Source organism: Onychomys torridus, chromosome 14 (genome assembly GCF_903995425.1).
Source record: "Onychomys torridus chromosome 14, mOncTor1.1, whole genome shotgun sequence".
Lineage (NCBI taxonomy): Eukaryota > Metazoa > Chordata > Mammalia > Rodentia > Cricetidae > Onychomys > Onychomys torridus.
In genome coordinates this window covers 10,674,029-10,697,869 of record NC_050456.1, presented here as the reverse complement: position 1 = coordinate 10,697,869, position 23,841 = coordinate 10,674,029, and the positions used below count along the sequence as shown (strand labels likewise).

Genomic DNA, 23,841 nt, shown 5'->3' with positions numbered 1-23,841 from the left:
TTGGGGCCCAAATACACGCTTTATTCTTTTCACCAAGAAAACAGTGATTGTTGTTTGAAGATACCACTAAACTTTTTAAAATGTAGAACTGTGTTCTGTATATTGGTCACTTGATCATCAATGACCAGTTACTGATCTGAATGTTAAAAATGCACTTACTATATTTCAAATTATGAATTATTTATTGGGCTAAAAATGTTGTATATCACTAGCAATTACTTCTCTACAACTCCTATGGAATGAAAAGCCATGAGTATAATTGCCCATTCTGTAAGGAATGCACTGTCCTGTAAATGCATAAGCTGCTGGAGTTGTAGTTTTGCCTGGATTAGGTATCTCCACAACACCCTTACAGTCGTTATGTACTGGGCTACATATATACATGACAGGAAAGTTAACACACATTCAATAAATGAAAGATTTGATTCCATGTCCTGATTTCTTATTGCTTTCATGGAGTATTTACAAAATGCTTATATGAATGTGAGGCTACCCAATGGAGAGAAGACATATTTCTACTATATTCCTTTCTTACATCTAAAAATGCAACACTGTTATATCAACTCTTCCTCCACGAATTTTATTCCCAAATAGAGAGACCCTGTCTGAAGGGCTACCTAATAAACTCTCTCTTAAAATATTCTTCTATCTGTGAAAACCACAACAATCAACCCAGGGGGAAGAAAAGGTTTCGCAGAATCTTCTAAATCATTACTTCTTAAAACCAATCAGATGGCTCAGCAGTTAAGAGCACTAGCTGTTCTTCCTGAGGTCCTGAGTTCAATTCTCAGCAACCACATGGTGGCTCATCTCTAAAGGGATCTTCTGTAATGCAGGCATACATGCAGACAGAGCACTCTTAAACAAACAAACAAAACTTTTAAAAAACTGTCAATATGGACTATGCAAGTGCAGACCAGTGTTACAATTGAAAGGAAGGCATCAGCAACCTGCAAGTGTAAACCAGGCCATATGTACGTCGGTGGTTATGAGTGCATACTGTGCACACCCAAGCAAATGACTTTGTGTAGGTTAAGGCTATTTATTAGAAAAATACCAATGAAAAGAAATGAAACTGGGCAGTACAATTTTCACAAACACAAATGATAATAGAAGATAATCAGCACCATCAGCAGCATCAGGTACATTTTTGAAGTAACTCATGATTTCAGAAGGGACTACTGGACATGGCCACAGAGAGGGAAAGGGAGCTAGGAATCAGTAGGAACGAAGACAAGGGAGGAAGGGACCGGAAGTCTCCAGTGAACATGCAACTCCATCTTTTATTAGGCTCAAAGCCAGCACTAAAGTGGGGCTTCAAGGATTTAAATTTCAATTCTATTTTTGAGAACCTGTGAAAAGAAAAGTCTATTTATGATTAGTAAAACTGGCACAATATGCAGATAATTATTCAGAGATATCTTTTGCTGTCGTTTTAGATGCTTGCACTTTTTTTTTTTCCCTTTAGGACCTAAGCATTAGAAAATGGTGTTCTTATCCCACCACAAATGTACAACTTTTGTTGGAAACTACATTTTAGAGATTACTAGGCTCCAAGAATGACAACATCAATATTCATAACAGTAACACTCAGTTACTGTGTGTATGCAATGACTGATCTGAAAGTCAAAGGGTGTAATGAGATTTTTCTTTAAACTTTCATGGATTTTACTAAAATTGCCCCGTCTTTTTTCTATAAATGTTCCCAAATTTATTACAGGTACAAAGTTTTCAGGGAAAAGAAGAGACATGTTGTAATAAAGAATATTAACAGAGGTTTCAGAGTTTTTTGAAGATACAAAGAACTATTATTCCTATTACTCAAATGAACGAGGTGGGTTCTCCAGGCAAGAGAACAGGGGAAATGGGCTACAATAGAAGCTGGGTGTGATTCCGGTTGGCTACAAAGACTGCCATGAAGAGAGACAGACAGGCCAAGGTTATGAAGACAGCCAACATCTGAGTAAGGAAGCCCTTAGAAGAGCTTTAGGCAGGGGATTCTAAATTATGTTCCAGAAAGACTTCAGAAACTAATTGGGGTCAAAGTTTGCTCTCAAAGGATTACAAAACACTTCTAAGTGTGTGCCAAGGCGCTACAAACCTGTTACAAACAAGTTTGTAGTGAGAGAATTTCATGAAGAGAAATGCTTACAAAAGCCAGGCTGTCCACGTCAGTAAGTGAAGACCCAGTGGGGTGGTCAGGAGCTGAGCAGGACATGGGTGATAGCTCCGCTGGTTAGCATGGTGCCACAGCAAAGGTATCTGTGCAGCAAGCCTGAGCTAACACAGTAAAACAACACAGTTCACAAGTCTTGGGTTAGATACATTGATTTTTACAGTGAAAGCCACGCTTCAGTGTTTTACAAAGTAACTAACTGCTGACAGTATCCAACCCCACACAGCAAGAGCAGCCACAGTTAATTAAGACATTTCAATTGTAACACAACACGTTGCCTCTACTCAACACCCCCACACACCCATCTTTTCCCACAGCCTCATCACCACCATCCCAATGCCACCAAATCTTCTCATCTAAGGGATTCGGACGTGACAAAGCCTCATCTACCTTACCTTGGCAGGATGTTAAACAAGTTCTGTTATGCAGTACCCTGCTTTTGATTTTGTTTCTTTTAAATGGATGGTGCTAAGTGTTCTAAAACAACCCTAACACTCTGAATGTATGCAAGTCTGCACAGTTAAAACTTTTCAAATCTGTATGCTAACCAAATGAATTATGTTTACTTTCACCCATCAACTTCCCACATGGTACATAGGAAAGGACAACAGAAAGTTGATACATAGGTGAGATATGCCTCTGAAATAAGACACTTCACTAATTAATATTGTGTAAAATAGTCATTTTCAAAATTAGAGTACACTGTTACAATCTCTAAGACCCAGTCCATTCTCTATATATTAAAATTCTAAAGGCAAAATGTAAAAAAACAAGCTACATAAAGCTGCCTATCGCCGGGCGGTGGTGGTGCACACCTTTAATCCTAGCATGGGAGGCAGAGGCAGGCAGACCTCTGTGAGTTCAAGGCTAGCCTGCCTGGTCTACAGAGTGAGATCCAGGACAGGCACCAACACTACATGGAGAAATCTTGTCTCGAAAAACCAAAACAAACAAAGAAAAGACTGCCTATCAAGTACATATAATTATCTATATATTTATAAGCAGAATATATAAATACATGTATATGTGTATATATACATATTTCTTCTGAACAAAAAAATTTATCAGAGCTAAATTTTGCAAAGCAAATATACATGAAAACTGAGACAAAATACTAGGATACAGAAATTTATACATTTTCATCAGCTCATCAGATTGCCAATCTCCATTCTAAATCCGCAGTCTATGTTAACATATCAAGTTCGTCTGGACTAGGAAGCATCAACTCTTCCAGCAATTCCAGCTCCTTGCCAACCCAAAGAACCGCCTTTGGCAACACATGCTTTACAGGGTCCCTTCCCATAGCATTCAAAGGAGGCTCCAAGCCTGAGGACTAATGTCTCTTCTGTAGAAAGCTCCGAAAATACCAAAATAATAAAACAACCACAAATTAAATGCCACCATTTACATGAAGCCATAATGCATTCTGAAATGTGCCACAGGTACCACTGAGGCTCAACTTGACACAGGGTACTTGAAAACATCATAATATAAAGAAGACGGATGCAGAGAACGCCCGGGAGAAAAAGAGGGCTTGTGACTCCACACTTCACAACCTCAAATGATTCACAAAAGGGGTTCTTTCCAGAGAAGCTTCCAACAACAGCATCAGTGATAATAATAATACATGAAAGTTCTGTTGATTATAAAATCACTATTATATGACATATTCAAATTTACTATTGTATATAATCCGCAGAATTGGTAAATACATGCCATTTTGCCCTAAAAAAATCAACGGTGATCTACCCAAGACCCAGAAGGTAAAGAATGCAGACACAGGTGTGGAAGGACTGGAACCAGGTGCTGCAAACCCTCGGTGAGTTGTGGGGAACACGGCCACTTCTGGAGTGGCTGGAGTACAGGGTGTCCTTCAGAATTATTACTCAAACCAAAGGCCTTAAGGGACCACAGGAACACCCTTCAAAGCAGGGTGCTTCTCCCCATGTGACGAATCCTGTAAAGTGACCTTATCTGCACCCTACGGTTTGAAGCCACAGTTATCCAGGAGTACCTCTGCAAACATTGTCTATGCTTTCTTCACCCTTTTAGAAATCTCCAACAAACAGCACATTCTACAGCCTCCCACTTCAAACAATTATTATGAAAAATTTCCCTGTCCAGAATGAGAATCGAGCAGAGGTAGAGAGATTTCTACCAAGCACTACATGTGATGTCTCTGGTATGTGAGGTTATTTTTAATTCCTCTGAAACAGAAGAATTAATGGCTTTATTTAGACACTACTCTAACAAGCCCATTAAAAATCATCAATTCTTTCTCCTTCTTTTGAAGTACTATATTAATTAAGTTTATTTATATAGAAATATTTATTTAACAAGCTATACACAGTTATAAAATGACATATGTAGATGAAAACTCTAATTTGCTTTTAATCCAAGCAGAGTAAGCATCCATATTGGTGAGTGATGCGTATGTGAACTCCCCAGTTTCAATGTGAAAATGTCTAAGTCTAATGTTCAAACACCACATATTTTTCACAATATGTAAAATTCTTATGTGAAAAATGAACACCTTAACATTCAGTGGGACTCTAGAGATACATTTTCACTTCAGTGTAGTATATCCCATATTATCTTTCCTTATTTTAGCCTGGAAACCAATTTCAAATGATTATATCAAGGAAACATCACATTGAAGGAGGATTAAGCAGTGAACTGTATTCCACCATTATAGATAACCAATATCATTTTGAAAAAGATATGTTACTTCTCATTTTCACCAGAAACATTTGCAACATGTCCACTGTTCCTATAGCGCCATGGTCCGTAGAGTAAAAACTTATTTAAAATAGAGTTCGGGAGTTTTGTGTTGTGTTGTTTTGCTTTGCTTGTAAATGTCTAGTAAACATAAAACAGAGTGTCCCTAAAGGAATTCTAGGTGTCTCCTCAATAATTCAACTCTTTATCTGGAATTGTCACACGACAATATCATGTACATAAATTCACAGCCTGAGAAAGAAATTTTCAAAATATGTGAACTCTCAAGACAGTCTGTGTGCCTTCTCCAGAAGACACAAACACAATAGCAAACAGCAGTTCCTAACCCTGGGGTAAAATGGTCCTAGTAGATCTTCAGTGCAGGATTCCTTCTACAGATGAGATGAACCCAGCAGCTTACAGGAGAGACTCATCAGCTGCTACTACAATAAACACAGCATGCAGTTGTATCCCACATACAACTAAAACGTTTGGTTGTTACAGTAAGATCTTAGCACAACCCACCTAGAAGTAAACAGAGCTCACATCCTTCTTTCTGTAAGGAAAAAGGCCAACCAAGATTTAATTTGGTTGGCAGCATTCCATAGAGTACTCACAAAGACTCTCACTGAAAGCAGTCACGAGAGAGAGAGAGAGAGAGAGAGAGAGAGAGAGAGAGAGAGAGAGAGAGAGAGAGTCAGAGAGAGAGAGAGACAGACAGACAGACGGGGGGGGGGCGGGAGGGAGAGAGAGACTGTCTTGCTATAAGAGAAAATGATGAACAGCCCATTTCACATGTGAACATGTGTGATTCCTCAGTTACTTCATATTAACTGAAACTCAGCCCAAAGCCATCACTCCACAGGACAGATTGATTCAGGTCGCCCGTTACTAAATTAAACATTTTCTGCTGTCACTGAATCTCATTAAACACGCTGCTGCAAGTTTGAATAACTCACTGCTTTCCCTTGTACAGTCACCCATTTTGTTGTTGTTTACAGCAACCTAATTTGGCACATAATAATATGGGCAGCATTAGTTTCATATTACAACGAAGTATTAATTTTTAATATAATTGTATTCTTTCATCCAACAATAGCTAGTCTGTGGGGAGTTTACTCAAGTGATTCTTCAATTATTATACAAGGAAAAGTCTTCTGATATTTTGAACCTCTCTTTGCCCTACTGATTCATTTCACAATAAATTAAAAACTCATTAGGAGCTTATTTAAACTAGCTTATTTTCTTAAACAATGCAGTGAATGATTACATCAGCACAGAATATGTGGGCCATACATCTTTAAAATCATTTTTCCCAAGAATGAGTGGTTTGATAATTAAGCAGCGCATGTTTTTCTAGCACGATGGCATGTAATTACTGAAGCCCACAAGTATGCAAGGTAGTAAAAAAAGATCCTTCAAACATGAATAAAATAATAATAAATAAGAGTTGTACCTTTATGTTTCCATCACAAATCTGAATGAAGAGATAATAGAGGCCAATACAAATCAACCAACATGTCATCCTTCAAATGTGGCTGGCCACACAGTCTAACAGACATATTTAAGAAGACAAAGATGATATAGCTCAAATGAGTAGTCCATGGTGTAGTATAACATGTTAACAGGGCAGGAGGAAGGCTCTAGTCATTAAGTCATTAAGGTCATTAAGAGGTAATTAAATTAGAAAAATAATTATCTGAACTGTAATCTTAATTCTATAATACTGGAAAAAAAGCTATCCTGGCCCTTTGCTGGACCAATGAAAAATCAGGTAGAACATAAATCATTATTTATGAATCTGATCTAGAGATATCATGTTAACTGAATAACACAAACAATTGAAATTCTTGTGTAGCACCTATAAAGCATTGTGAAGAAATATTTTTGAAAAGTACATCCCAAAATATTTAAACATAATAGACAATGTGACTTCATGAAATGTAAAAGAATCAGCTACTTCTCTATAAAATTAATGCACAAGGAAAGGATTATTCTCTCTAAAAGAATATGCAACCGACACAGATGCAATAAGTTACAGAAATGAAACATGTAAGGAACATGTACCTGAATATAGTGTTGTAGTCACAAAAAGAAAATTTCATGAGAACACAGTGGTTTTTTTTATTCTGCCATGTCATGGGACTCAGGTTTAACAAAGGAGCATATTACATAGGAACATATATATCAATAGATCATGTTAAATTTTACTCATGTTAATCTAATCCTGATCATCAATTAAACATACAAGAGAGTAAGAACTATGGCATTTAAAGTTATAAACCATGATATTTGGACTCAATAATAAAAATTCCAGGAAGGTAAAAGCAGTGAATCTCAGTGGCAAATGCTATCTCCCCCAGTTAACATGCAACTCTTGGTGTAATGTAACAAATCCATGTTCCAGAAAATTTCCATTCAACTCTTAAAGTTGACCTAGTTAATGCCATAGCAAGGTTTAATTATGGCCAGTTTCTCCAGAGCCTTTAAGTATGGGCTTCCCCTCCTCCAAGTTTAGCACTTCAAGGGCCATGTACTTAAGAACATCCTCTAGTATTTACCCACATCCTTCACACAGCCTCTTTCCAGGCTAGATCCCAAGGGAACACTGACCTAATTGTTCCATTTTTTTCTATAGCAATACCTGATTAAGGAGATACCCTTGTCCTGTAAAACTGAAAACATCTATATGTATTCTTCAGTTTAGGGAGTCATTCAGACATTTTGAGAATAACAATGAACTAATTTGTCTCAAGAAGCTTGGAGTGTATGCCAGAAGTGAAGTACATACATTTAATCCCAGAACTGAAGAGGCAGAGCAAATAGATCTCTAGAAGTTTGATGCCCGTAGGTTCTACATAGCAAGCACCAAGACAGACAAGGGTACATAGTGAGACCCTGTCTCAAAAACTCCAAAAAGGGCCAGGGCTAGATAGATGGCTCAGTGGTTAAGTGCTCTTGCAGAAAACCTAGGCTTGATTCCCAGGAACTAAATACTACCTGTAACTCTATTCCCAGGCGATCCAAAACCTGGGGTCTGTAGTCTGCCCAGACATGGCACAGACATGCAAACAAAATACCCACACACTTAAAATAAAAAATAATGGGAAAAATTCAAAAACAGAACCCTCGAGTGTACCAAATAAAGCATATTATTGTGATGTAGCAGAGGTATTTTCTGGTTGCTATGGGCAAATATTAATCCAGACGAAGGTGGTAGTGAGGAGTAAGACATCATGTGTTAGCTTTAGGCTAACCCACTAAAAACTACTTACCTAGATGATTCAGACAGGTCAATTCAGTCAAAATATTCAAGAAGAAAATCCATTCAGACTTTGAATGGGAAGGCAAAAAAAAAAAAAAATACTCTAAGTGAGAAAGAATGCAAAGAGGGAGGGAGGGCTGAGTGTCTGCCAAAGAAATATGGACTTGATTCTGAAGGCTCTGGAAAGTCTCTGAACATGTTCAAGCAAGAAAGAATTGTTACTAGATACGACTTTTAGGAAGGGCATTAGAGACAGTATGCTAGGACTGTTAGGAAATAAGGACAGTATCTACTAACTGTTGTGACTCTCAATCATTGTGGTTGTACATGGAGGAAGAAAAAGGAATTCATTCAACAAATTCAAAGTAAAATCTAGTCTAGCCAATTTCCACTGTAGGCAATAGGCTTTAAGCATTGCACAAGAAATCTCCACCAATATGGAATTCACGATGTAATAGCATAAACTATTCACAAGATAAATAAGTGCGCTAAAAGTTACATACAGAAGAAAGTTTACAAAGAAAGGCAGGAGGCCGAGGCTAATAAAGACTGAAGATGGGGCTGGAGATTTGGCTCAGAGGTTAAGAGCACTGGCTGCTCTTCCAGGGATCCTGAGTTCAACTCCCAGCAACCACAAGGTGTCTCACAACCATCTAGAGTGGGATCTGATGCCCTCTTCTGAAATAAAGGTGTACATGCAGATAGAGTACTCATCCATAAAATAAATAAATAAATCTAAAATAAAATAAACACGGAAGGGAGTGGCAGGAGACGACCTGAGTCCTCAGCATTCTGGAATAGGCAAGAATGAATACAAATGTCCTCTTTCAAGGCCGTCCACATGTCAGAGAAGAAGCTGCAGGCGGCGGGGGTCAGAAAAGACAGCAGTGAACTCTAACCACAGCCTCGTCGTCGTCGTCAGAGCTTCTCAACAAGAACACTAATGATATTCACCCAAGAAGAAAAAACAATCTCTCAAATATCTGAGACAGAGGCCCTTAACTCAAGACTACCCATAATAAACTGAACACTAGATTTATGAGGTGTACCTTCCTAAAGAATATTACACACAGGTAAAATGGAAGACTCTCATAATTGACATCTTCCTGGGATGTGACATAATCACAAGAGTCTCAGAGACTTCATTTATTCTGAGACAAAAGGATCCTGTCCAGTGTGGAAAACACTTGGGAGATGCCCTTGAAATCCTGAACCTCTTGTTTATTTAAGCCTTTGGATTGTGTCCTTGACGTTACTGAATAAAGCTTGATACTGAGTAAGATCTCAATTTCCTATGGTTTCCATTTCACAGTCTGGTTCTCTGTGTTTGCTCAGAGAGGGAGAGCCCACTGTGGGTGGAGCACTGTAAAATGAGTTCAGAGAAGCAAGTGTGGGTCAAATAAGGCACTCCCTATCAAGCTATTGTCAAGGGACTGATTTCCATTCTGAAAGAAAGGGAAAGTAATGAAGGTTTGCACTGAGGAGGGCCTTAGTAACTGTCACTGCAATCTTCCAAGAGTTGAAGCAGAAAAACCAGCTGACAGGTTATTAATAATAACAATAAGTGACATACGATAATGAGATGTTTAAAGACTAGAGGCAATGATAAATATCTATAGTCTACAGATATATTTAATACCAAACTGGTAGTAATTGCTGATAAAAATGAATATTCACATTGAGTATGGGAAAAAGGAGGAGTCAGTGGTTAGATCCAGATTGGTGGAGTCAACATGGACATAGAAGATAAAAGACAGGTATATCCAGAAGCAGAATAGTTCCTTTAATTAGAACTGAAGGGCCACGGTCTCGTTGAGAAGTGGGTTTGAGGTTTTGTAGGGCTTGAAGGGGAAAGGGCATTGGGGGTTCGGAGGATAATTTCCTGGCCTCAGTCTTGTCTCTGCGGATTCATATACCGACTGTCTGTATTGGAAGTTTTTATTGAGCCTGGGGGTGAGTTTTTAGGCAAGGATTTGAAATTTTCACTCTCTCTTCCAAACCCTGATGACAACAAAATAGGCGTGTGCAGAGTGTCTCTCTGGCGATTCTCTCTAGCTAGGGGGATGGTGGAGGGGTGCTAAGTGCTGTCCTCGGGATCTAAGGGGGCGCTGATTAGGTTGACTTCATACAGCAGGAGGATTTCAACTTGATGGCTGTTGTAGATTGTGTTTGCTGTCACGCACTCCTGGAGAAACTTTTGAAAAACGACTGTTAGAAAACTGGAAAGGGATGATTGGGCTACACTGTGAAACTGAGATTTTCCCAGAAGGCCGAGGGCGAGGCGGAGGAGTAGAGTCCATTGAAGGATCATGATAAGGGGAGAAGGGGAAAGTAAAAGCCAGTTCGGTTTGAAAAGTTAAACGTGGAAGAGCACCCGTGGGTGAAGTAGGGGTAGCAGTGTATGAAGCCAAGGGCTGTAGCACACTCAAGGGAAAAGCATGCTAGGGAAAGTTTTCCTTCCTGGTCCAGTCATTTAGGGTGACAGTGTCTAGAGAGCCTGCTAGGCTAGGGATGCTGCACACAAGACAGGGAACTACAGAGCATCAAAGGAAGGGAACAGGAGAAAATGGAGACTTGTGTAAGGAACTTTATCGGCTTTGGGGTGAAAAGGTTTCCTCAAAGCCAGGGCTCCTCCACACCCTGCAGCTGTACCAGGGATGAACAGGACACATGCCTTAGAAACCTTGCCCAGAAGAAACTACTTTCTGGTCGGGAAGCTTTCTGGCCACTAGGAGCCCAACCTGAAGTCCAGGAAGTCAGGGCTGGTTCGAACAGTATCGCTGAATTGATTATGGAATTCTTGATCAGACAGCCCCGGAGCAGGGTGCTAGCTGCAGAGACGAGCAGATGATGAACTTACCGCGGGAACATTCAGCTGGTCTCTGGTGTGGAAGCGGCTGGACTCCAGACCACGGGCACTCTTAATGAAGCAGTTCATGAGGTTGGTAAATGTGGCTATGTGGTCAAGAAAAGGCTACGGCTCCCTGAGATTTGGTATTCGCAGCATTGTGGACTGGTTAGGCGTTAGCCAAAGAGCGACGGTGCCAATCTCAAATCTCAAATGGTGAATCCCTTCCACCCAAACCTTCTATGTAATCAGAAGGGTTAAGTGTTTAAAGGTGAGCTTGTTTACAGATCACTAGAAACAATTATCAAGCCGGTGAGGTTCAGAGAGCTAGGCTAAATTTGAACTAACCTAAAGAGACAGACAAGGCTCGTAAACGCTGCTTTTATTAAGCAAGGAAAGTTCTAAAGCAGATTCATTTCCACATGGCTCAGCTGAAGCCGGCTCCACATAAAATTTAAACAAGTGTATTCCCTCTCCACCTGTCTCTGAACACAGAATAGGCTGTATTACTGAAAGCCTCTTCCTGCTTGAAATACGCTCTATTAAGTACTTTCCCCCCTATGTCTTGGCTGCATTTTACTGCGTAGTTTATTGAACCCAAATTGAAACCCCAACTCTTGGTTCAGATCTTTGATTCTCAGTGAAATCTGATAAATATCCCTCAGTTTGATTGAGCAAACCCTTCTGGAAGAGCTGCACTGTGCCCGAAGATGCCCAATCAAAGGAGCAGTAACAGGCTTGTTGAGAAGGCTTGGTGGTGGCTGCTCTTGCAGAGGTCCTGTGTTCAATTCCCAGCACCCACATGGCAGCTCACAACCATCTGAAATTCCAGTTCCAGTTCGTCCACTGCCCTCTTCTAACTTCCAGGGGTACCAGAAAGGATTCTGGTACACATATGTACACAGAAGAAAAACATTTATACACATTTTTTTGAAAAATCTAAAAGAAATCTTTAGTAAAGAAAGCGGAATTAAAAGGCTACTTCCTATCTTGGAAGCGCTACTGGGATTAGTTGGAGTGGTGGGGAAAGACAAGAAGAAACTTCATGGAAGGAATTGTGAATGGGACCTAAGACAGAAACCCCCAAAGCAGGAAACAGTGGGCGAAGGCCACGAGGAAAACGAAAGGCAGAGTGTCAATGGCCCAGAGATGACTGCCTCTGCAGGCACTGAAGAGCCCATAGCAGTGCAGGAGGGGACTGGTAAACCAGTAGATGCCCTCCAACTATGAAGACATGGGGACACTGGCGTGACGTGAGTATCTGTGGTCAGAATGAGAGACAGTGGCAGCCTCGAGATCTAACCTAAGAAACAGAAATGGAGATACGGGTTTTGCAGGCATTACAGGATAAAACCTTTCTCAGTAGGCAAGCAGCTCCTTAACCAATGGGGAGACCTTCCTTTACAATTGTAACAACTCTCTCATGAACACATAGCTATTCCTCTTTTCACATTGCTTTTTTTTTTTTTTTTTTCTGTTTCCTCAGCACTGGCTACCATCACACCCTCTTAAACACATGCACGCATACATAAAATTAGACTTGTTTAATGTCTTCCTTCACTATAATAAGGTTCTTGAGGATAAAGATTAAAATTCAGTCTGTTTTGTTTTCCTCTTTAATTGCTGGCCATTAAATACCTCTTAAGTACATCAATACACCAATGTGAGCAAAATGAATAAAATCTAAGCAAGGTATCGGAGATCACAATGTTAAGGATCCCTTTTCGGAGTCATGAAGAGGGAGATTTTTATGAATGAGCAATGGGCAGGGTTAGCGGGTCAAGGCTCTATCTCCAGGTCTGTCCTTAGTGACTTTTATCAGGGGAGGCAAGCCATTTTTCTTCTAGAGACTGCATTCTGCTCCTCTGAAAAGCCATCATTTAATTGAACTTACATTTGATCACTGCAGGATTAGACTAAATCCCCAATTTAATTAGCCAAGAACACAGACTTTTTCTTTCAGGCCTATGAACTGAGCAAGTTTCTATCATGACACTCTGCCCTTCATGTCCATGCAGCAGAAACATACATCTAGGAAGAACAACTAGCATTTGTTGCAATATTTGCAAACATCAGCTCTCTTATTTGTAGAACCAAACAGCATGAGCAAGGTTACAGCCTCATCAAGAAAAGGATGAAGCAAGGCTCAGACGCCCTTGATCAATCTCTCTGCCCTAGCTTGGCAATGATCCAAGGAGCCCATTTCCCCACCAGCCACCCTTAATTGATTTAATACCATGTTATCTGGATGCTTTTGATAATGAGTTTGGTCTAAGGGTGTCAATTACAGATTCATTTTCTGCCCATCTCCAAGATTCATTTCAGTGTTAATATGCTATATTTATATAGACAGGCCTTTACTCCAGTTGGGCCTATATAAATTGGGCCTATATTCATCTGATAACCTTCTAAGTAAAAATTGTCCATCAGAATATGGAAGGTTCCAATAAATGCTCTATAAGCACAGAACATAAGAAAGGAAAAAAGCAAAAACAAAAACAAAAACAGTGACTTTGAACTGCAAAAATTTAGATACTTTGAAAGGGCAACAGTAAAACAATTACCAAGTATAAAATAAAATACAAAATTACTGAGATTACTGAGATATATTCAGTGTCATTATTTGAACAGAGCCTAGTTTGTTATTATTAAACATGCACACTCCAGTTGGGCAGCATTATGGTTTCTGAACTGCAGGGCCATGGAGGAATCTGGCCATCTGCTACATCGCTAGAAGCACTGGTCTCCAGAGGTCACTTACTGTGATTATAAACACAGCCTCAAAGGAAACAGTGACTCTGTGCCCTGTGAGGCCAGAAGCTCCACTTCCCTCGCTGAGTTACTAGGCGTCTTCTTAGCAGGAGACTCTGAACCTTGCCTGCCTCTTTAACCCAATCTTTAACAGATTTCATATCAGCTACATTTTTTTCTCTCTTAAGCTTTTAGATTACATTTTTTCTATAGTCTGTTCTCCAGGGGTAATATTCCTTATCATCCACAAAGTTGGTAACTAGGCTAATTAAAATATGATTCCAAGATAGACCACAAATTGAAAACACTAAAACACGATCATTCCCACATGTCTATGAGTTCATGAGCCATTCTATAAAAAGTGTCAGTGCATTCTTTAAAACATTAAGAATCTTTCTCAAAAAGGAGTTAAGTAAATATTGGCCTATTCATTCCTATGTATTTAAGGGCCTTTATGTAAGAATATGGGTTGGCATAAATTAGCAATAACCCATCATTATAAAAAGAGCAAGAAATGGTCATTTAAACATTTGCTCTTTTTAACTTTTTTGAAATTATAATATTCCATCATTTCCTCTTTTCCTCACTCCAAGTCCTCCATGTATCTCCCACTCTTTCTCAAACTCAAGGCCTCTTTTTCCTATGTGTGTGAGTGTGTGTGTGTGTGTGTGTATTTTTAAACACATAAATACAATCTTCTCAATCTATATAATATTACTTGTATGTACATGTTTTCAGGGCTTTCTGGATTGGATTTTGATTTAGACAAGAACTCTGTTTTTGTTTTGTTTTTCAGAATCATCAACTCCCTGTCACCATGATGGGTCAAATTCTACCCAACCTTTCACCCCCATCCCCACAGACATTCTCCTTTACAAAGCTATTATCTCTGAAAGAAGCAAGGTATTAGGATACAGTGAGTCAATAACCAGAAGAACTCAAGAGCATCGGGAGTTTGTGCGCTGAGGAATTGTGAAAGCAGGGGAGCAGATGTCTAAGAAAACCCCTGTTTTGTGGCTTTGCCAGGGGCGGGCTTCCAGTGCCCAGTTTCCCTGTTAGGATGGGAATAATGGAAAGGCACAAAAGAAAAAATGGAAAACTTACTGCTTTCAAGTGTTCAACTTCAACAAAAAACAGAAATAAAAACTGTACCTCCAGGGAAAGATAAGAGGAAACTTCCCATTTCCACACACTATTACCTTTTCCTGGACCTGGTGCCTTGGAGGCATCTGCTCACCTGCTCATCTTCTTATTGCTTCTAAAGCAGATAGAGCAAGGCCCAGTGACTTCAAGGGGGACAAAGAGAGGGATCATACAATAAGAGAGGACCTCAGGATCCGACTATGCTACTCCTACGTTCAAAACTTTGAGATCATGTGCCCAATCATGATTTCATTATGTCACGGCACAGACTGGGAAAAAATGGGGGTTTCAATGAAAGACTCTTCTATATAGCTATATCTAGCTAATTAGCCAAAACCTTTCTATTCTATCCTATAAATGTTCCCAATCTATCAAAATCACTTCCTCCCCAATACATATTGTTGCAGGCAGTTATTTCAGGATGAGACCAGAGCAATAGCCTCCATCCAGATTAATATCTGAGTTCTAATTCTAACATTGCTGACTCTGTTTTCCACAATGCAAACCAATCAATTGTTTTTTTAAATGGTGATGTTAAACTTTCTAATGCTTCCTGTATCTTTGAGAACAAGATCTAAAATCCTAAATATTGCTTCTCACTCCTTCCAAGGTAAAGCTACTGCAAAATCTTTGTAAGGTCATCTTGGGTATTCTCTCCTACCTGGCCATAGTAGCCTTCCAGACCATCTCACGGAATCTCAACTCAAGCATTTTCCCTGTTGGTATATTAATATATTCTCTGCCTACACTATAAACTCCATTCCATGGTTCACAGCTTTGACATTATGTCTAAAGCAAAATTTTCTGTATTCTCTCTGGGAAGCAGATAAAGTCCTGAGGGAATATGTGTTATTGGCATGACCACAGTGGCGCAGATCCGTGGAAATGGCAAAGCATTCCTCTGGCCCATGTATGGAAGTTCAGAAGGACTGACATTGTAGGGAAAAACTATCAACTGCCTCTTCCTCCTCCCAAATGACTGCAACCTGAGACTCTCTCCTCCTGAGATCTGCTACTCAAATTAGCTAACCTGCTTCCTCTTTGCTCTGATATGGTCACATAGCCCTTCTCTTTGGACCCCCACCACTTATACAACAACCAATCCTGCCCCCTGGCAGAAAAAATTAAATAGGTCAGCTTGTAATTCACTCGGCAGTTATCAGGCACTAACTGTCTGTAGTAGTCATGTCTCTATGTAGTTGCCTTGGGACAATTTCTCTTATATTCCAGCTTCATAAACCCTCCATACATCTGCCAGGCCTCAGCCGAAGTGTCTGCATGCCATTTTAGTTTTAAAAGCCAGAATTTCTGTGTTAATCAATTTTTACATGAGGGACGGGAGAAAGAGAGAGGAAGAAAGAGAGAAGAGACAAGGGAGGGGAGGGGAGGGGAGGGGAGGGGAGGAGAGGGGAGGAGAGGGGAGGGGAGAAGGAGATGGAGAGGAAGACTTATTCCCAGTGCCACCCTACCACAAAACCCAAGATTTCTGAATTCCAACTAAATAAGAATGAAAGTTGAACAAAGATAAAAGCACTTTAATATCATTCCCAATAATAACTTCCTATCTGAATCTCAGCAAGTAGCTGCACTCTCTACTCAAGCGTCTGTTCTATCCCGAAATGCAACCTACACAGCATATATTTCATATAATATACTGTGATATGTCATATTATATAGTATATCCTCCAACAGGACTTGTTGTGCCATCCCTCACTCATAAAGACTCCTCTGGTAAGAAGGTGAAAAGTCTAATCTCTAAAATGTATGTGTTGATTGTGCTTCAAGAGTCTTCCTATTGTTCTTCATGGAGTTTATCAATATTCTTAGTTTCTGTTCTTCCATCCATTCATTCAAGAAAATCTACTGTGTGACAACAAAATGCTAGATTTTGAGAACGCACTAATAAATAAGAATTGCTGTTGTCCTTTTAAAGGAGCACCTCAAAAGTTAATACAGAAGTAGATCCTGAGATGCTATCGGAGATAAATTAACTAATAAACATGCTAGATGAGGCACTAATGGAATCTTGAGAGATTATATCTTAAATTGGAATAGGAAGAACAAGCAAAAGGAACACCTTGAATAAAACCTATAATCCCAGCATAGCAGAGGCTTTGCAGTGAAGACAAGATATCTCAGCAATGTTAGAACACAAGCTATGACGATCCATGTAGTAGAAATTTGGGTTAGGGGAGAGAGACACAAGTCAAAACAAGAGAAACATTATTTTATATACTAAGGGTCTAAATATGAGCTCACAGCTTCAGGAAGAAGATAGAGAAAATTACATGTAATACAGACAGACAAGCTGAAAGGAAGTGAGAGAGGGTCAGAAAAATCCCATTATGCTATGTGTGCCAGATCATCGTTAAACAGCATTATAAGTTTTATCTGGAAGCTACTGAGGGAAGCAGGTCCACTGCTGTGGGGGCTCAGAGGCTGAAGACAGGGTACTTTGTGAGGAAGCGGATATGAAAGGGTGGTGAGTGTTACAGCTCTTTTAGAATTTGTCTAGCAGGTTTTCTGGCTTCTGTCGGAAAACCCCTTAAAAAGAAGAAAAAGAAAAGAAAGGGTGGTGAGTTTCAGACAGCAGAGGCGGGGGTTAAGAGCATCTGGTACTGATGGGAAGAAATTAGCAAAACCACAAAGCTGTGTGGCACTGTCTCAGCACTAGTGAACATGTGTGGCTTAAGTTGAAGTGGCTTAAAGGGACAGTGTGCCAGAGAATGCCAAGGGCTGAGGTGTATGTAGGTTGGTTTATAACAAAGTATATTTTTCCAATGAGCTATCTGGTGTGAGGAATTTTAGTTCCCCCAACCAACACATAACCTTAAAAGTTTCTTCCCAGCAAGAAAATGTATTTCTTTACCTTTTCCTTTATTTACTCTGTCAATACCACTCCCAAATTATTATTCACACCTGGGATATACTTACATCTGTTTTCCTCAGAAATAAAAAAATCAGTGCAAGTCAAAATGCAATATAGTAGCTATCTTTAAATGTAAAATCAGTGACAATATTCAGCAATTCCTACAGGAGAAATATACAAGCCTCTGTTCTAATAAGGATGCTTTTTTAAATAAAAAGTCATCATTGCATAATAGAAAACATTAAAACTTTCATTAGAAGGAAGGTTAAAATGAGTCTTAAATAAGATGCACTCATACTAAGAATTTTTTACAGTAACTGAAGAGAATTTTAATTATCTTACTTTGCTTGAGCCTCTCTAAAAACCTTATTGCCAGTAATTTAGGCTGATGAATGTAGTCAATAAAGAACGGCTTCGACTTTAACACTCCCCTCAATGCCTTGTCCCTCTTGTGGTTTTCCAATAGGCTATTGTTAGATTCATTTACAGTAAAATAATTACCAGCTCCCTAAGCAAGACACATAGCAGGTTATCTATTGTTCCTCAGAGGACTGGTGGATTGTTCTTAACAAGCATTCTAAATTACAACAGCAACTTTATTACAATTAACAAACAGACAGGAATCACCACACCAGTTATTTCTCAAAAGAGAATAAGTTTCTTAAGTATTCTGCTATGGTTGTTTTCTACACAACCCTGAAGTCAACGCCTAGCCTTTAAGCAAACAGGTGCATGTCCCAAGAGTAGGGAACATAGAAAGGCTTTCCTTGTTACTCCCAACAGAAAGAGTAATATGCTAAGCCAGCAGCTCTCAACCTGGGGTGGTCACGACCCCTTTCGGGATTTGAACAATCCTTTCACAGGATCACGTAAGGCCATCAGAAAACACAGTTATTTACAATACAGTTCATAACAGTAGCAAACTTACAGTTATGAAGTAGCAAAATGAAAATAATTTTGTGTTGGGGGCCACCATACCATGAGGAACTGTATTAAAGGGTCGCAGCATTAGGAAGGTTGAGAACTACTGCTCTAAGGGTTCTGAGAATTAACAGAGTGCCACATGAAAAGATACCAGCATTCCATCAGGATATAAAGCATTCACACTTGATCATTTACAGCTCCGCTTAGCATTCCCAAAGAGAAGGACCAACTGCCAGTCCACTTCCACGAACACTCAAATGTTGAGATGTGTCAAAATGAAGCTGGTGGGTTTCAAACCTAGCTAAAGGTGTTTGTGTTTATAAAATACACAGTTGCACTTCACATGTCCATGGGAGTCCCATGGGGGCTCTGAGACACGGGCCCAGGAGTAACCATTGTTAGGCACTAATGGGTGGGGACGGTGACACAGGGCTTGGCCCAATTGCTTCTTCCTCTGGAAATGGCAGTACTGGAAGCAGTCGTGCAGACAGTTCTACCAGCAAAGACAAGCATTTACAACAGGAGTGAGTGTATTTACAGGATGCTTCTGTCCTATACAGGACTCCTGGTGCGCTTGGGTGGCAATTATTGTTCCCTACTGCCATTTTTATCATGAAGTTATTTTCTTTAATTACTTTATACTCCAAAAACAGCTGTAAGACATTGATAAACGGAAACAAGTAACTATATTTTTTAAATGGAATAATTAAATTTCTGATTTTAATAAAACAGAGAGATCTTCCTTCATCAGGAGTATGTGTATGGATTATGTTTATATGGTATTATGAATTATACACAAAGTAACACAATTAACATATATAATACACATTGCATCTGCCTACTCACACTGTGTACCAAATATGGAATATGAGTAAACATGCAAACACATAATTGCACACACAGTGCTTCTCTCCATTCATACTTCGTGGCACAGAGAAACTATAGATAAACAGATAAGATTACACATGCAGCCAGCTGCCAAGAGTCTGGAGGCTCTAGACACACTCAACACGTCATCTCTTTTCAGACCCAGCCATTGGTTTTTATAATTAACACATATGTATCGCAAAAGTTTCAACCGAAACTTATTTTACAAATAAAAACCAACTTGAAATGCCACCATTCAGAGAAAGCCACTTATAAATGCTTCAGAAAACATTGTTCCAGCTACCTCCCTAGGCTCACATATATGCACCTCAGGTAGGTGCTTGCTAATAACACATGCTTTATATGTTTGCATTAAATCTCCAACAGAAGCCTCTGTAATCTTTAAGGTGGAAATCTGAAGACGAAAAAAGAAAACCTAATAAAGTCGTCATAGCATCTTATCATTTTCCAGTGCGTATGCACTGTTTCTGATTCGGTATACCAAAAAGCTATTTTTGTGGTCACAACTATTTCCTTGAAACCTATGTCTAAATTGAACCCAGAAGTCAGATCTAAAACTCTATTTCCCATCCAACTTTCGAGATAACTTCTGTTCTTATGAGATTTAGAAAGTCATTGCTAACAGTTTCCAAGTCATTGAAAAAATTTCTATGAGAATAAAATATTTTTCCTGATCCTTAGGAAATCAAACACAGGAAAAAGCACTTGAACTACCTGAGTAATCAATAGAAATTGAAGCCAAGAAGGAGTCTGTCAGGGGCAAGGCCCCATGCTGCTTTTAGACTCACAGCCACTCAAAACAAGGGTGGAATCTGATTTTACTCATAGACTGTAAATTGCATTACAGCAGAGGCCAGAGATGTTAATGTGTAAACCAGACTTTGAAACTGGGTAGAATTTAAAAACCTCAGAATGGGAACATAGTTAGAACTAGTTAACATCATACTAGACATATGAAAGCATAGTAGGCACTATAGTTAAGTGCCCAGTTCTGTTCCCAGAACCACATACAAAGATTTATCCAGCTCCCAACTCCTGGAAATTTATGTATGACTTTATTTGTTATTAAGTTCAGATATTGAAATCAGAGCCTCTGAATCAAGATGGCCCCTAAATCCAAAGAAACACCCCTCAGGAGGAAGAGAAATTATCAAAAAGACAAAGAACATGGCCTACTAGATGGAGGTGACGTGAGAAAGCTACAGCGGAAAGCCGAATGGCACCAACTGCTGCCAGCCACTGCATCCTCTGATGCTGCGTTTCCAACATCCAACACTCCACTCCGGAAGAGCTCAGTTTCCATCACTCGAGAACACCTCGTCTGCAGTCCTCTACATCAGTAACCAGCAGAAAGGAAGAAGCCCATCAGCTACTGAACAGTTTCCTGTCATTTTACCTGACTTGTTCACTTAATCCTAGGTCATAACTAACAACCCTCGGAGTTAGAAATATCATCTCCATTTGCAGTTAAGGGAACTGGAACAAGAAGCATCTGAGCTAAGATCACATAGTAAAAACCAACCCAGGATCTGCTCTCAAGAAAAGCTGGTGCAGCTGTAGCCTTTAGTTAGATTACACTGTCTCTCGCCTAAGAACAAAGTATCCTATGGAATGCATGAGGAAATGATTGTGAACATAAAGGAGACAGGCAATATATACAATAAAAAGAAGGGCTGTGTCCATGATAAAGCATCAAATCAACAAATATTTCAGATCTTAGTATTTTCCCAAGTTCGTTGGCTCTACCTACATTATGTCTCAAATCCACCCACTTTTGTCCACTTTTAGTGTCCCTGTCCTTATAAAAAGCTGCCAGACAATATATTCCCCACTCCTAGCAGCCTGCTACATCTAACTCTCACTTATTCAAATTGACATCGCTATACACAGACTTGTCCAGAATTACCTTTAAAATGAATCATTTCACACTCCTCCATATGTTTAATGGCATCCCATTGGGATAGAATGAAACTTGCTGTTATAGTTTATCAAACCTTTTTATATCTGGCTTCCTTTCCAACATCCTCTCTTATCATACTCATCCTTCACTGCCCCCTTGATCTGCTGACCTATCTTCTGTTTCTCATTCTGAGCTCTCCCTTGGCCTTTCCACTGGTGTTACCTCTGCATGCACTCCTCATGTTCCGCAGCCTCCATGTTTAGCTTATAGATACCTTTGAGATCACTGCTCAAAGGACATCTGCTTAGACAGAATTCCACTTCTCACCTACCTCAGGTGTCAACCAATGCATTATTCCTGCCATAGCACTGTCCACATGCTCTCTCATTTATGCTCACAATCTTCACAGTGCTCTCCTTGATGGACCTCTCACCTAGCTGTCCAACACAGAATGGACAGTCCAAGAGGACAAAGGCTTTGTCTAATCTAACTTCAACTGAACCATAGCACTTAACACAGGGATTGGCCCACAGCAGACACTCAGGAAGTGTCAGGTCTAGTCATGAAGGAAACAGCATGATGAATTGTGTTTTGGGAAACTTGAGGAACAGTTTTGTTTGTTTGTTTGTTTTAAGAGGCAAAAGACAAATTAGGAGGCTGTGATATAAACCATGAGTATCTGCGGCTGGAGAATGGGCAGAGGAAGAACGGCAGGGAAGGAAGGAAGTTTCAAACCCTGAAGAAGATAAAACAACCACATCACGAAATTATTTTTAAATATATAAAGGCAAAAGAGCCTTACTGCTCTGACTACATGAAGAAATGCCATGGCATTTGGTGCTCAGACATCGCACTTCTCATAACACAGTTCTTGTTGCAATCATTCATCAAGAAACACTATTAGGTAACCAGCACAGACACGCAGGAGGCTGGTAAACCTCACAGAAGTGATACTCAATGGAACCCAAAGTCAGACAGTGCTAGCTCTTCCAAATCCAAGAAAATACGTTATTGTGGCCATGTTCATCCAAAAGAAATCTGGACTGAGTAGGTGCACAGACAGACTGTATGTCAAAATTAATTACATAAATGGTGGCACTGTGCTTCAAGGCACTGAAAGAAAATACCATCGACTGGGGAGCAAACCAAACTCAATCACATGTGGTTTTCTAAACAGCAGTCAATAGCGCTCCTTTAAAAATAACAAGGACTTGCAAAGAGACCGTAGGGACAAGAGGACAACGGGTTGTTTTACAGGTACCATGTAATGAATTAAACTCAAACAATATATGTTTTATAGTACTATGTTTCTCTCTGTGTGTGTCTGTCTCTCGTATGTGTGTGTGTATTATGCCTGGGTGTACAGGTACACTCAGCTTTGTCTGCACATTTGGAGGCCAGATGTAGACACCATACACAGATGTCTCACTGAACTTAGAGCTGGCCAAGTGGCTAGGCTGGGGGGCCAGCAAACCTCCATGAGCTGACATCTCTTCCAACCCAGTGCTGGGGTCGCAAACATACATCACCACACCTGACTTTCACGTGGGAGGAGAGGGTTGCAAATCAGGTCCCCATGCTTACACAGCAAACACTTTCCCCCGTGAGACATCTCCCAGGCCCATGAGCCATAATACAAGTATTTAATGTTGTTTTGAACTTCCAGTACCTCAGGTGTACCACCAAGAATTATTGTATTCAGAGTTGTCTGAAATGGAAAACGTGACAGTTGCTGACCTTCAGTAATTCAAGCATCGTGTTACACATTGGGCAAATCAACCATGAATAAACCACAGCCACAGAACATTTATGAGTCATTGGCTAGCAAGGAAAAGGAACTGATTCACAAAGACTATACAGAAAGAGCATGGCAGGTTAACTTCTGCAATGACGTCTTGAGGGACCCCCACTCCCCCCACTCCCCCTACTACTATGGTCTCCATGGAAAACGTTATTAAGAAGAATATATAAAAGAAACACTCCTGTGGGCAAAAGTAAAATGTAGACATACCTATTCAAAAGAATCAATGAAAAGCTGTATGAGAGGCAACAGTCTGCAGTATTTTAACAAAGTCTTTCCTTTCCTCTCCACTTCCACTTCCCAAAGGTAAACAGAGACTTCTTTAAAAAGACAAGAACGAAAGCATCAAGAAAATATAACAATCAGAAGCACAGGTGAAGTCAATAATGAAGCACTGAAACTATTAAATAAAAACTGTGAAAGTGAAGGGAGAAATAGCTAGCTCAGCAATAAACACCGCAGATTTCAATACTTCATTTCCCACAAAACAGGAAACAACCAGACAGTGGACCAACAGAGAAACAGGCTTGATTAAGTCTACCCAAACTCAAACCTCAA

At 39.8% G+C, this 23,841-nt stretch overlaps 1 protein-coding gene and 1 non-coding gene across 5 annotated transcripts in view; one reads left to right on the top strand and one right to left on the bottom strand.

The window, feature by feature from the left end:
- The window catches only part of Immp2l (inner mitochondrial membrane peptidase subunit 2), an 854,797-nt gene that overhangs the window by 583,511 nt on the left and 247,445 nt on the right, over positions 1 to 23,841 (bottom strand). The window lies entirely within an intron of this gene.
- LOC118595894 lies at positions 17,386 to 17,447 on the top strand. The gene has a single exon (XR_004946587.1). It is a non-coding gene; the product is annotated as a U7 small nuclear RNA (small nuclear RNA).